General features: G+C 42.0%; 1 protein-coding gene across 4 annotated transcripts in view; it reads right to left on the bottom strand.

Annotated features, from left to right (window-relative positions):
- Window positions 1–11,458, bottom strand: part of TEC (tec protein tyrosine kinase) — a 137,246-nt gene extending 125,788 nt beyond the window's left edge. For 3 of the 4 annotated variants that reach the window (XM_058547015.1, XM_058547014.1, XM_058547010.1), the window contains exon 1: window positions 11,211–11,312. The gene's annotated coding sequence lies outside the window, so the exon portion shown is untranslated. Of the gene's footprint in view, window positions 1–11,210; window positions 11,313–11,389 lie in introns of those variants that run through there. The other variant, XM_058547011.1, reaches the window with a different exon arrangement.
- Between the last annotated feature and the right edge of the window lie 2,804 nt (window positions 11,459–14,262).

Here is a 14,262-nt window from a genome sequence, read left to right on the forward strand (position 1 = left end):
AACAAAGAATAAGTCCACTACAGTGTGGTCACTTGTCAGTCAGGCGCCAGACACCAAGAGAGAAGCCCGGTCCTGCTACTTCAAGCACAGAAGGTTTTGAAGTCAGACAGAACTGGTTTGAAATTTTAGCTTTGACATACTAGCTGTATGATCTCAGGTAAATTACTTAATTTCTCAGTGCCTCAGTTTCCTCATTATAAAATGGGGCTAATAATAGTACCTATCTCCTGGAGATGTTTAGAAAGATTGAAGGAAATAATGCACAAAAAATTGCTAAACACAATACTTGACACAAAGTGATCGATAAATGGTAGCTATTATTAGTAGCAATAACAATCATGACAATTATTATTATTTAGAACAAGGATACTACATGAAGGATGAGCTGTGAGGGTCAAATTTCATTAAGGGCAACTCAAGACAAAACACAGAGGCCCCAGTGAACACTGAGATAACAATTCAAATCAATAAATGTGTCGAGCATCAACAGGTGTCAGGCACTGGGAATAAATTATGAATAAGACACATATGGCTTCAAGGTAAAGTACCACGAAGAGTGACGAGGGCTCTGTGACAATATTTTAGGAGGAGGAGAGGTTGACTAAAGCCGCTTCGTTACTTTCAGCCACAGGCTGTGGGCATTGGGAAAGTGCTGGGCATACAAGAGAACAATGTCTGGGCCCAACTGTTGGAATGCTAGGAAGGAACATAGGGCTACAATCACCCCACAAAAAAACAGTTTGGCATGAATTAGGAAAAAGTGCCTTCTTCTTTAAAAACTTTACTTCTATCTTCCAAAAAAAAAATTACAGTAAATAAACAAATCTACTAGGTCTACAATGTGAATGACATCCCAGAGTTTTGCAGTGTATAAGTTATACAACTGTACATGGTAGCCTTGGGTCCATGAAGGGAAGATGAGCTGGGGGCTGAAAAGAGTCAGGGGATAAGGGCAGGGATGGAGCATCTGGGAGTCCCTGGGCCTTTGGGGAGAGAGTAACTTAAGAGTAACTTTTTCTATAGAGCTGCGCCGTTCAATATGGTAGCCAATTGCCACAAATAGCTATTGAGCACTTGAAATGAGGCTAGTGCAACTGAGGAACTAAATGTTTTATTTTTACTTAATTTTAATTAATTTTAAAATTTAAAACTAAAGCAGTATAAAATATTTTTCCATTAACCACAACTTTATTGTTTAGTCGGACTACATTTCACTTTACCCACTGCACTGCATAAGATATCGTATTGCATTAACTGTATTGTATTGCTCATATCAAGCTCCTGACTTGTTTCTGGTATCTCAGTAATAATTTTTATGTGATTACATGGTGAAAGTATATTTTTTACATATTGGGTTACACAAAATATATTATTAAAATTAATTTCACCTGCTGCATTTCGTTTTTTTAATGCGGCTACTAGAAACTTTTAAATTATATATCTGGCTCACAGAATATTTCTATTCAACAGTGCTGCTATGAAAACATTTTAGGATCTATAGGGTCAAGGGGCTTGGAGTGATACCCAAAGGACCTGATTGATTCCATTCTGTTTGAAGCAGACCTTTATGTTCTCTTCTAGGTTGTCCAACTCTGTTTACCAGGAAGGAAAATAAGAGAGGAAGAGGAGAGGAGCATACCTTAGTGTGTACAGCTCAGTAGACCTGCGAGAGTACGCTCTGGAGTCAGACCGTACTGTTCTGAAGTCTGGCTCCACCACTTCACCAGATCTCCCTGAATCTCCCTGAGCTTCAGGGATCTTCATCTGCAAAATGCTGAAAATAATCTTGCCCACTTCATAGAGTTGTCAGAAGGATTAAATGAGATAATCCACGTAAAGAGCTTAGCATGGAGCCTCGCACATCTTATGTACTCAATAAACATTAACTACTGGGAGCAGGTGGGGCATTATTTGGGAATAAAGAAGATGCAAAGGAATGGTCTCCCTGTAACACTGAGCTCAGTTTGCCTTAGTATAAGAGGGCACACCTTGTCCATATATCTTTCTAGACTGAAGAGTTGGATGGGAGTATTTTACTCAATCTTCTATGCCACTGATAAATGTATTTGCTTTTCTCTAAATCCATTATGTCTTTAAGGTACATTGACAAAACTATCCTAGATGCTGAAGCATATGAAAACAGGTAAGATGGCATTTCTGAATTATTTGTAACAACAGGTAAGAGTTAGTTACCCTTTTCTTCCAAGTCATACACTTAGTGAATATCTTCAGTTAAGAGTTTAGAATAATATTTGAATCTCTTTCTTGAGTAAAAACCTGGAATGTCCACCTGCATGTACAGATGGATTCATCTTACCTGAATGTACTCTTTACCACTTTCCTGCCATTGTACACAGACTTGAGACCAACAGTTTGGCTTTTTAGTGTCCCAATAGGTTCACGTTGACTGTAAACTTGGAGTTTACACTGAGTACTCCTCTTCTACATCGTTTATTTTAAACAATAATAATAACTAGACTAGTTCACTCACATTTGTATCCTAAGAAATGTCCATCTATGCCTAAGCTTTGTTCTGTCGTTGCTTCCTCCCTATTCCTGATTTGTAAAAACATTTCTCCCCACCTCCCACTGTCTCAATTTATTTAGTAGCCTTTGTGCAGAGTCTTTTCAAAATCACTTTGAAAAGTGATTTTTATCCCTAGCTTCCATAATTGTTTAATGTTTTTTAAGAACTCTAGTGAATTTTTCAAACATGATTCCCCCTTACAAAGAAGTAGCCTATCCCCCCAAAAGGTTATATTTGCTTAAAAACTGTAAATTCCACTTTCCCCACATATACATTCATGCAGAATTTATTTTAGATTCCACTTGTCCCACAAAGTGCAAGAAAAATTCCATAGACACTACATTAAATTTATCCTTGGATTCACGGCAAGCCATTACCCTCCATGAGGCTCACTTTTCTCAGCTATAAAATGGGCATAACATATATGCCCTTTGCCAAGTAGAGCAAGCCATTTCATTATTCATGAATGCGTACAAAACACTCTGAGAACAGCTCAAAGTCCTTTACAAGTATTAGGCCATGAATCTTTCTGAAGTAGACTGTTAATTATGTGTCATTATGCTTTGTTTAATAGATGGAAAACCTGAGGCATGGGAATATAATACCCAGTTAATAGCTGACTTAGAAATCTAGCCCAGGCTTTAAACATTAGAAAGATGTCAGGGGAAAAGTCTGCATAGGAATTCACTCTGCTCTGGTTTTTTATCAAGAAACTACATGAATGCAAACTCCCTAATGTTGCTGGCTGCCCTGCCCCTCCTACTTCCTCATGCAGTCCAGGACTGGGGAAATGGGTGGGAGGGTTGGAGTTCCCTGCGGAAGGACTTATAATGCCTTCCCCTGCTTACTGGAAGGTTCGTGAACCCTAGACCAGGTACTGAGGTCAAAGGTAGTTTCACAGATATCATAACAACCTCTCCACCTTTTGTTACTGATCCTTGGAAACTTTTCCTACCAGACATCCAACAAAATGAAATGAGGCTATAGACGTTACCAACAAGAACACGGCCTCTGCAAATGGAGACAGGCTCTGTCAAGTTACTCTGGCTTTATTATCTGACCCACAATTGGGTACATAACATGCCTCAATAGCTCCAGCTAAACCTTGTCTCTTCACACAAAGGAGATACTGTTGATCTAAAAGGTCAAAAAAGAGGATAATGGAAACTTTGTATAACTTTATATAGCTAGTGAGCTTTTCCAAATTATTATTTTATGTCCTTCTGACGATGATTAACAGAGGTTAGAAATCCTTAATCTCAGAGTGGTATTTTGAGAAATATTCCCCAAGGAAATAATCTCCAAAAGGGAAAAAATATACCAACACTATTTACTTAAAAAAAAAAAAAGTAACAACCACCCCAAATGTTCAGCAATTGAGGAGTGGTTCAAAATACCACTGCATAGTAACAAGACAGACTATCACCCAGCTATTAAAAATGATAATTATTCCTACAAAAAATACCTATATGAAATAATGCTAACCAAACAACATTATGCCTGAACTAATTATAACCTCATAAAGTAATTGCATATATATAGAGAGAGAGATTACAGAATTTGGAGTTACATAAACAGTTGCACTCAATGCTCCTTAGGTTATTACCTAGAAAGTCGCTAAAGACTTTTAAAAAGTCAAATGATGATAGAGATGACTGAGAGGGGGTTCACCAAGATTCTCTCAGGAACAGTTTTGGGGTCATTTTTAATTTCTTCTTTGTAAGCTTCAGTGTTGTTTACATTTTTTAACAATGAATATGTGAAACGACAGTTTTTTTTTTAATGATGGCAGGGAGAATCCAAACAGCACATTGAGAATTGGCGGCATCTCGAGGTCTACCCTTGGTCTAGGAGAAGCAGGAGGATATGTCACCAGCTCTGAGCCCAAAAAACCTCTTTCAGCTACGACTCCAGAACCTATGAACAAGAATTCTTTCATGCAAGGCTTCTACATCTGGTTTAAATGACAAGTTGACAATGCTTAAAAAATTTTTTTAAAGTATTCATACCTAAATTTACATATCTAACAGCATTCACAACTCAGTTAAATTGTATTTCTGTTTCTCTGTATGGTTAAAGGATGAAGCACTTTTATCACTCAAAGCAGGAAAATAAAAAAGAAAGCCAACTGCCTTCTATGAAACAAAAATAACCCCAATGGTAAAAACTAACTTCAGTGAATGCTTAAATTATATTTGTAGAAAAATAAACCTTACAATCACTCCTTTGTAGGAAAAAAAAGCCACAGTTTCATTTTCAGGGCGGTCATGTGGAAATCCCACAAGTTGTGGTTGAAACATAATATTGGGGAATCCATGAGGACATGAGAGCTTCTAAGCAAAGAGTAACAGAAAGACAGTGTGGGAACTCTATTCAAGATAAAGAAAAGACGTTAAAATTTGCTATTATATTAGGCTAGAACCTCACAAAAATTAAAGAAAAAGGGAGTAGGATGCTTGACAGGGAGTTCTGCATTATAACTATCTCATACAGTGTTTGACAGTTTAAAGTCTGTCACTTTGGTACTCTGTAGCTAAACACTTCAAGAGCTTTTAGCCTTAAAAAATAAATGACATGTAGTTATAAAAGGAAAAATATGTATATTGCTGAAATCCAAAGAGGTTTTCCTCCTTTAGAAACAGAAAACTCACCAGACTAGACAACCTAATCAGCACATATTTGCCTCCCTCCTCCAAAAGCCACTCTTCTTAGCCATAAAATGCAAGATAATCAACACTGCTAAGAAACAATTTATGGATGGAAAATAATAATAATATGAGAAACAGTACACTTAGGAAAACTTAAATTGAATGCCCTATGCTTCAGTCTACACAGTCAAAGTGAAGTGAAACTTGAATCAAGAATTTAATGAATTTAGGCTTTTTTTTTCCCTTAACTGCCAAGTGTCCACAAATATCTGGAAAATTCATTTGGTACATCGATCAAGTATTTATTAGGCACTGTGCTCTTCCCTAGGTGAGCCGAGAAGACAAAAAGTACTTATGTGAAGCATTTAGCACAACAGAGAAACACCATACTGCATGGAAAGAGAGGTTGCAATGGCTTCAAAGGTTCTATTCAGAAAAGGGAAGGATCCTGCGGAAGCACAGAGGGAGGAATGAGCACTGCAGGGATTCCCATTGGCCAAGTTTTCATTCATAATGGCACCTAGTAAGTTCCTGCTGATTAAGTGTTTTCTAACTATCTTATACTTTGCTCTTATCCTCCAGAGAGCTAAGTTACTATGCACCCGCTCCACTGTAGCAATTGCCAGCACTGGTGTTTTCTGTATTCCTAATGCATAGCCGCCATCATGGTAGAGTTTTTGCTCTTTCTGCGCAGATAACACGGTTTGGGAACAACGCTCTTCCTACTTCAGTGGAAGCTGACTCTTGTCATCATGTTTCTGTGTGTCAGCACAAAGTCATGTTGATGTTATCAAGCTACTGGGATAGAATGCTGGAAGGTCACACTGCATTAAGGGAGCCTGAGGAATGACTCAACTGGTAAAACAGGGTTGGGAAAGTTGTGATCATCCATGAGGAGCAGGGTAGGTCAGTCATCTCCGCTCAGCCCTGCCAGAAACAGGAACTTGGTGCACATTCCAAGAAGGGCAAGAGCTTTGAAACAGGAAGAGAGTATGCTGCTGCTGGTAAGGCAATTGTGTGGTAAACTGGCCTCCAGAAGGAAATAATAACTTCCATTTGGGCCACATGGCTGCCAGTGACACCAGGCTCACCTTTCAGATTAATATATCAGACTCACAAAAGCTGAGCTTCACCAAAAGGTAAAGACAGTCAGAGGCCAAGAGGACAGAATGAGTCCTCCTAGACATAGTGAATTTGAGAAATAGGAACACCAGAATGACCACCAGGAGCCAGGACATGAGCAGTAAGCTACATACTACCCAAGCTAGGGCTAGAGAGAGGTTTTGCCTCCTGTGACAACTGTGATCAATTGGTAGCAGATGCTTAGAGTGGTATGAGAAGGAATCTGAGGTCCAAACTGGGTCAGAAAATGCTTACTGTTGGTAAAGGCAGGGGAAATGGCAGCACCGTGCCAGGGCTGAACCACGCGAGTCTCTCAGTAGAGGCTGGTCAAGAAATCTATATACCAGGCACCAGTGGCGCATTAAACAAAACCCTCTACTTTCTCTCACTCCTGAAAGCCGAGTAAAATAATAACAAAGGAATTTTTTTTCTTTAATGTATAAACCCACAAGGATGGGGAGAAAGAGAGAAGAGACAACAGTAAAAACATTTTGGTGGGGTGAGGAGAAGCCAAGAAACAACCTGATTTATACCACAGAATCTCCAAAAATGCTAAATAATTAAAGGCAATTGGACCCTCTGCAGGGAGAGGGGTGGGCTAAAATAAAGAGAATTGAAAGCCTCTTTAAAAAGCAGGTGGATGTCCCAGATCCCTTCAGCCACTCTGAAGAGTTAGATGATTGCCCCCTCCCTACCCCAGCAAAAAACACCTGGAGTTTCCTCTCCCCCTTCTCCCCCAGAGAGGGTAAAAAAGAGAGGGTCTCTGGATTGGGGTACATCAGGCACAGCTCGGGTGTTTTACTGGAAACACCATGGAGGGGCATATGAACATGCAGAAGCTGAGATTTCCAGTCTTCTTCTCCACCTAGTTCCCAGATCACTGGCAGCAAGCCTCTCCCCCACCATCCAAGAAAAGACTGGAAGAGCCTCTTCTGAGGACTCTCACCAGCTCAAGAAGTAATGACATCAGAGGTTCCCCCAAATAAAAGACCCAGCCAGATCACCCTACAGTGAAGCTCACAAGTGACAAGGCCACCACCACATCTTCAGCTCTGTAACCCCCCACTCAAACGTGAGCAGACAACCAAGTGTATTAGAAATACAAGAAACACCTTTAACATGAAAGGCAGGGACCTAAACAATTGAACAGACAAAAGCAACTTGGGGAAACTGAGTCTGTGCAGGAAGGAACAAACTTCCAAAAAGAAAATCATTAAGCTCCTCCGGGAGATAAGAGAAGACACTGAAACCATAAAACAAAAGCAAGAGATACACACACATCACACACACATTATATGGATACATATATACTCAAAGAACAAAAAAAAAGCTTTTAATTTAAAACACTAAAAATATGATTACAGTCAAGAAAAATTCAGCAGTAGGATGATAAAACTGAGAAAATCTCCCCCAAAAGTAGAACCAAGAAATAAAGAGACAGATACTAGGAAAGAAAAGTTAAGAAAATTAGAGGCCCAGTCCAAAATATCTAATATCTGAACAATAAGAGTTTCTGAAAGAGACATCACGGAAAATAGAGGAGAAAATTACAAATGAGATAATTCAAGAAAATTTCCCAAACTAGAGGATGTAAGTTTCTGGATTCAAAGAGCCCAGCACAATGGATGAAAGCAGACCCATACCAAGGCACAGTATCATGAAATTTCAAGATTATGGAGGCCAAAAGAAAATTCTATAAACTTCCAAAAGGACACAGCAAGTTTGTAACTTGTACACAGGTTACTGGCAAAAACTGAGGAATCAAAACAGTTCTGAATTTCTCAACAGCAATACCACAAGCCAGAAGGTGACAGAACAATGCCTTCAAAATTTCCATCCTAGAATTCTAAACTATCAATTGTCAGTGGAAAACAGATATTTTCAGGCATTCATTGTCTCAAAAAATAGACATCCCATGCATCTTTGACAGGAAGCTCCTTGAGGATGTGCTCTACCAAAACAAGGCAGTCTACCAAGATAGAGGAAGACATGTGCTACAGGTAACAGGAGATCCAACACAGCAGACAGATGATGGGGATCCTGAGGATGATGCCAAACGGAGGTGGTCAAGCGGACAACTGTGCCCTATGGGTAGAGAGGGCAACCAGGCCAGGTTAGAACAAGCCAAGAGGCTCAGGGGCAGCTTCTTCGGGAAAATGAAATTGATAGACTACCTGATGCATCTGAGCGAAGATTTAGAAAACTGGCCAAGAGCTTTGGGTTAAATTAATGACGAGTACCTAAAAAACTAACCAAATGAACAAACAAAGCAATTATTAACTCCAATGAAAACAAAAAGTTGTACTTGGCTTAGCTATGAATATTGATCTAACCAAAATTACTGTTTAACTATTGCAAGGATGGGAAAATAAGGAAGCTGTGGTTGGGTTGGGGCTTAGAGGAAAAAAGAGAGCCAAGTCATCATCTTCCACAATGGGAAGTCAACAGATAACGCCTCAAACTGAAAAACTCAAGAAGTATCAACTATAAGCAATAAGGTCAAAATGACCAGCTCAAAGAATTACAGTGGTTGTTTCTGGAGAGGGAAAAATGTAACTTGGATAAAAGTTTAAAACTAAAAAACAGAACAAAACAAAACAAAATTGGCTTCAATGCCCACACATTTTTCCATTATTTGCTTTTTCTTTGTTCCCGTAATAACAATTTGTTTGGAAAAATTCCATCCTTGTTTCCCCTAAACAAAAGATAATGTAATTTTCACTTCTAGACCACAGTAGCTGTAGTCATCCGAGCTCTGAGCAGTCAAACATGGTGGAAAAGTTAACAGTTATAATCCAGGCCAGGAAAGGACTGGTTGAGCTAGGGCAGAGCAAGCCCAGGTGGAGGCGAGCTGGGAGGTGGAGGCAACTACTAAGCCCCTCTCCTCTGGGGAGCTTTTTGACAAAGCTATTCTCATGGCATAATCACAGGGTACGGGGTAATTTTACAACTGCCAGTGACCATGGGCCAATTTCACTCCTTTCTAACAGATTTACACGCCCAATTTAGGACCCTAATCCAATCAAGGCAGCTGGCCCCCAAAGTGGTTATTCTGGGTTCAACCACAGTCACTCCACTTTCCCTGTGCAGCCTGGATAAGAGAGCACAGTAAGGGCTCTGAAACAAGTGACACTGTCACCAACAGATATTTGATGATACTGAGTATCCAGTGCTGAGATACTGAGCATCCATAGGGCACCCAGCACCAGGCTGAGGGTCCACACCCCTGTCAACTATGCAGACCAAGTATCCCTGCCCTAAACAATAATTCTCCCCAGGGGTGGGAATCCAGAGAGAGGTGGAGTGGGATGGAAGCTAAGGAGCTGGAAAAGCTGGGGCGCGGACAGGAGGCACCAACCTGGTTAACCTGGAGGAACTTGCAGGCAGAGGTGCGCTTGGAGGCCCAAGGCCCAGGCTCCCAAAACTCTGGATACCCAGAGGAAGGCAGGGAGACCAACAATTCTTCCCCAAGCATAAAAGTGGCCAGACACTGCCCACAACCCCCGCAACCACCCTGTCAAGGGTCAACTTCAGGCAGCAAAGGTCGCCATTCTCTGAGCTTTACCATGATTTGATAAAACACAGCCCTTGCCCTAAAGGTCTAACTAGCTGCTGAGAAAACACGACAACTGTTTTGATCTTGATACAGAATAAGTACATAAACAGGTTGAAACTGCTAGAGCATACATTAATATTCTATATTCTATATTAATATTCTATATTCTATATTCTTTCCTACTTGGGGAGATGTGAAAATTTTAGTTCAAGGACCTATGTGGGGCAAAGGTATCGCACAGCACTGATTTGCATGATTTACAACACTTGCCCTATACAGTTCCCAGGGCCAAAATGTACACATCCTTGTGGGAAGAATCAAGATCATTAACATAAACACGCTGCAGTAAGCATCATGAGCTGGCAAGAGTAGTAATATACTGATCAGAGTAACTGGGACATGGGGAAAGTATAGATCTTTCTCAAACACTGAAAATGTAACTAAGCTAAAAAATACTTTCAAATATATAATGAGAAAATTACACACTCTTCTCCATATATGGAGACATTCTATAACGTGATTTTTGCCAACTAAGGAGCTACCAGCATCACAAACTAACCTGTTAAATCCTAAACTTATTTGGGAAATCTATTGGTTTGTTGGGGTTGTTTTTTTCTCCCCAGCTCTTTAGAGGAGAATCATCCAGAAGAAAGTAAATGCTCAGAATTTCCTAAGAGGAAAATGGGCACTCACTGGAAAAATACAGGGTATATGCTCAAAACGCTTAACTATTTTGGATAACCTTCAAACCCACTTAGCCACCAGCCATCCTGTTGTTCCAAGTTAACATTGAGATCAACCCTTCTAATCAAATATTCCAGTCTCCAAAGAATGGCAATAGATGATCCTGTTTCCGAACCTGGTGCAGAGCCACGTGTTATTCTTCCATTAAAAATAAAAATCAAACCAAAGGAAATGTAGGATCCGAGGAAAAGTGCACACTCCCGGGTCAAGGCCCCAATTTTTGCAATACAGGGATTCATCGAACCCCTGTTTTCAAGATTCAAACACAATTTCCCAAATAAAAAAATTTGAGCTTGGTGGGGTGAGGCACTCGGACACGCGCAACTGTGGAATGTCGCCGTCGATTCTCACAACTTGCAATCAAGACTGCGCTGCTGCCCAAGCAAAGAGGAGGAATCAACCTTGACGCGCAGCTGGGAAGTGAACCCAACGCTGAACTTGCCGCGGGGCGGCCTCGGCCCAGGGACCCAAGGGGAAAAGGGGCAGGTGCTCCTCGGGAGAGGCCAGTCCCGGAGCCGGGAGGCGGAGAGGCAGCGGCCGCCCGGAAAGCGCGGCTACGCCGGGGCGCGCACCTGTCCCTTCTTCCGGGACCAAAGGGGACGGGATGCCTCACCTGGCGCGGCGCTCTGTGCTCGCGGTGGTGCGGAGGGGTGAAAATCCTTCCTCGTTCCACGAGGGTCAGTTTCTAGGCTTGTGGAATCCACCTCTGGCCGCACGCATCCCAGTCCCGACCCTTCCCGCCCGGGGTCCCGCAGTCTCGAGGCCGCCCCTGCCGGCCCGCGGCGTCCTTACCTGGCTGGAGCGCGCCGGCTACGCCAAGCCCTGGAGAGTGAGGTCCCGCCGGCGCCGCGGAGTCCGGAGCCTGGCGCCCTCCGGCCCCGCCCCCGATCGCCCCGCCCGCCCCCGCCCCGGCCCGCCCCGGCCCCCGATCGCTCCGCCCCCCATCGCTAAGGCCCGCAGCGACAGGTTTCCACCGCCCTGCCCGCGGATTTGAACCTGGAGGCCAAGTGAATCGGAGGCGCGTCCAGGTTCCCGCGACGCAGCGGGAGTTTCAGAGAAGTCGCAGGAGCGTCCCTTGTGTTCCAGGACGCGGCGCTGGTCCTCCCTAGGGCCGGCCCACCTACGCCGGGGGAACCGCCCCTCGACGGCTGGACGCCGCCGGCCCGGGAGAACCCCGAGTGCCTCCTGTGGGTGACCGGGGACTTTGTCGGAATTAGGGACCGAGCCTTCTCTTCCGCTGAGTGGTGGCAGGCCAGGCGGCTGATGCGGTGCAGTGGAGCGAAGCAACGAGTTTTACCAAAAGAATAAGTCTGTTTACTGTCAAACCTGAGGCAGCGGAGCATATCTGATACACTTAGATGGTCACGTGTCCTCACTCTTAATGTAGTAACACTGCACTCACTCACTGAAGAGTAAAAAACTGCTCTTGCGTAAGACTATGTGCTAGGCACTGTTGTAGGTACTGGACACGCATTAACCTTTCTATGAAGTGTATGTTATCACAATCCCCCATTTTACTTGTGGTGAAAGTGAGGCATAGAGAAGTCGCATAACCTTCCAAATGTCGCCTAACTAGTAAATTGAAAAGCTCGGGTTCAAATCCGGGTAGTCCTCCTCCAGAATCTGGGCTCTAAACCACTGCTATCCTGACTCACAAAATTTGAGTGTCCACCATGTCCCATGAACTGTTGCAGGCCTGGTGAATACAAGACAAGGACTCTACCCTCAAGGAGCTTTTAGTCTAGTGTGGAGAGAAGGACAATAAGTAATCAATAAGGAAGTAAAAATGAAGCCGTGCATATGTGAGAAGTGTCTTGACTGAAATAAAGCAGGGTGATGGAATTGAGAGTGATGGGGAGGGGGAGGCCACTTTGGATCTGGTGGTTGTGGAGGCTTCTCTGAGGAGGTGACAGCGGAGCAGAGAGATGAAGATAGGACAGGTAGTCAACCTGAAGATAAAGCTAAGGGAATGGCAAATGCATTAATAATTATCATGCTTCTTGCTTTTTTAGGACTTAAAAATATGCCTTCCTGTATTGTCTCTCCCTTGATCATACAATAACACTGAGAAGTCAGACAAGATTCCAATTTACAGGAAAAAAATAATCTGAGGACGGTATTGGTTTAATGACTTGCCTAAAGTTATACAATTAACTAGGAAAAGGGGGCAGGGTGGGGATGGGAAGAATGCACGGATTTGAATCAAGGCCTTCTGATTCCAAATCCTCTTTTGCTCTGGTCGGGCGGTGAGTATAGTGACCTGTCCTCAGAATGAATTTAGCACAATTTCTCTTTTGTGATCTACTGTCTCCTCCTAGCCCCTCTCTTCTGCCTCTTATCCGGTTCAGATACTTGTGTTGACTAGTTAGCATAATTTCCCCCAGGGCAGGTGTTCTTTGAGGGAGTAGAGGTCAGGAAACTTCTGAAATTGTATGCAAAAAATTGTGTGTGTGTGTATGAAGGAGAGAAAGAGAGAGTTACAGTTATATATTTACGGTAAAAAAAAGTTGGTTTTCTCCCAAGAAAAATGCTCACATACATATACGCATAAGTGAGAGGACTTGGAACCTTCATCAGATGGACTGATCCCAGAAAGGTAAGAGCCACCGTCTTAAGGGGTTAACTGATAATGTGGTAATTAAAAGAAATGATTTCCAACTCACTTTGTCTGTGCTAGCTGGGTGACTCTGGTGGCTCTTATTTCTGACTCAATGGAAAGGAGGCTCTCAAAGTTTATGACGTTTGATTGAAAGGGCAGCAAACCCATACCCTCATATAACCCCTTCCTAAAGTTTAAAATTAAAAGAGATGAAAATGTCTATATTGTCCTCTTAGTTCTCAAGAAAACCAGAGAACTGATCTGTAAACAAAACATCTACATCAATATAACTCTTTATCGGTGATAACGGGGGTAGTTTCCATAACCGTATATTACTTCCTGAAGAAAATGAAATTCATTACATTATCAAATAGTTTAAGTAGGTGATATACCTATATCATTCCAAAGCAAGTGGCAGAGAATACTGGTAATTGTTTTCAGGAGAGTGTTGATAAAAAGAGAGACAGAAAGAGGTGAGACTATTAGAGGACTTCAACTACATCAATAAAAAGGTGTCAAACTGAACTCAGGATGTGGTAGGCTAAAAAAAAAGTTAAATCTTATTATTTCTGATGGGAAAAGTTCAACAGCTTTAATAGAAAACAGAATACAAAGTTTAGGCCTATATGACTCAAAACTTTTACATGGAGCCCTCATCAAAAGAAGGAATCTGTTGGTGGACTTAAAAGGATTTCTCCCTTTGCCTCCAAGGAGAAGATTCAAACAATATTATTACTGCCTTCTTTATTTTAATAAAATTGAGATACAGAATAAAAGGCATTTATGTATTCTTCTTCTTGGAGACAGGGACCCCCTTCTTACAAGATAGCCCTATGGCTTCTATAAAATTTGTGTGTTTAGATGAGCAATATCAGGTTGACATAATTTTAGTTCCTTGAGAGAAGAAAATGCCTCTTTTTAACTCGCATATAGATTGCACATTGTGCATAAGAACACACAGGATCAACCTGGAAGATTTGTAAATAAAGTAGTGTTTGTATTTGGAGCTTCTCATGCTCTGGGGAACCTAGCCCATCACAGGTGAATAATACGTGTTGAATGAATG

This window comes from Diceros bicornis, chromosome 8, assembly GCF_020826845.1.
Source record: "Diceros bicornis minor isolate mBicDic1 chromosome 8, mDicBic1.mat.cur, whole genome shotgun sequence".
NCBI classification, from domain to species: domain Eukaryota; kingdom Metazoa; phylum Chordata; class Mammalia; order Perissodactyla; family Rhinocerotidae; genus Diceros; species Diceros bicornis.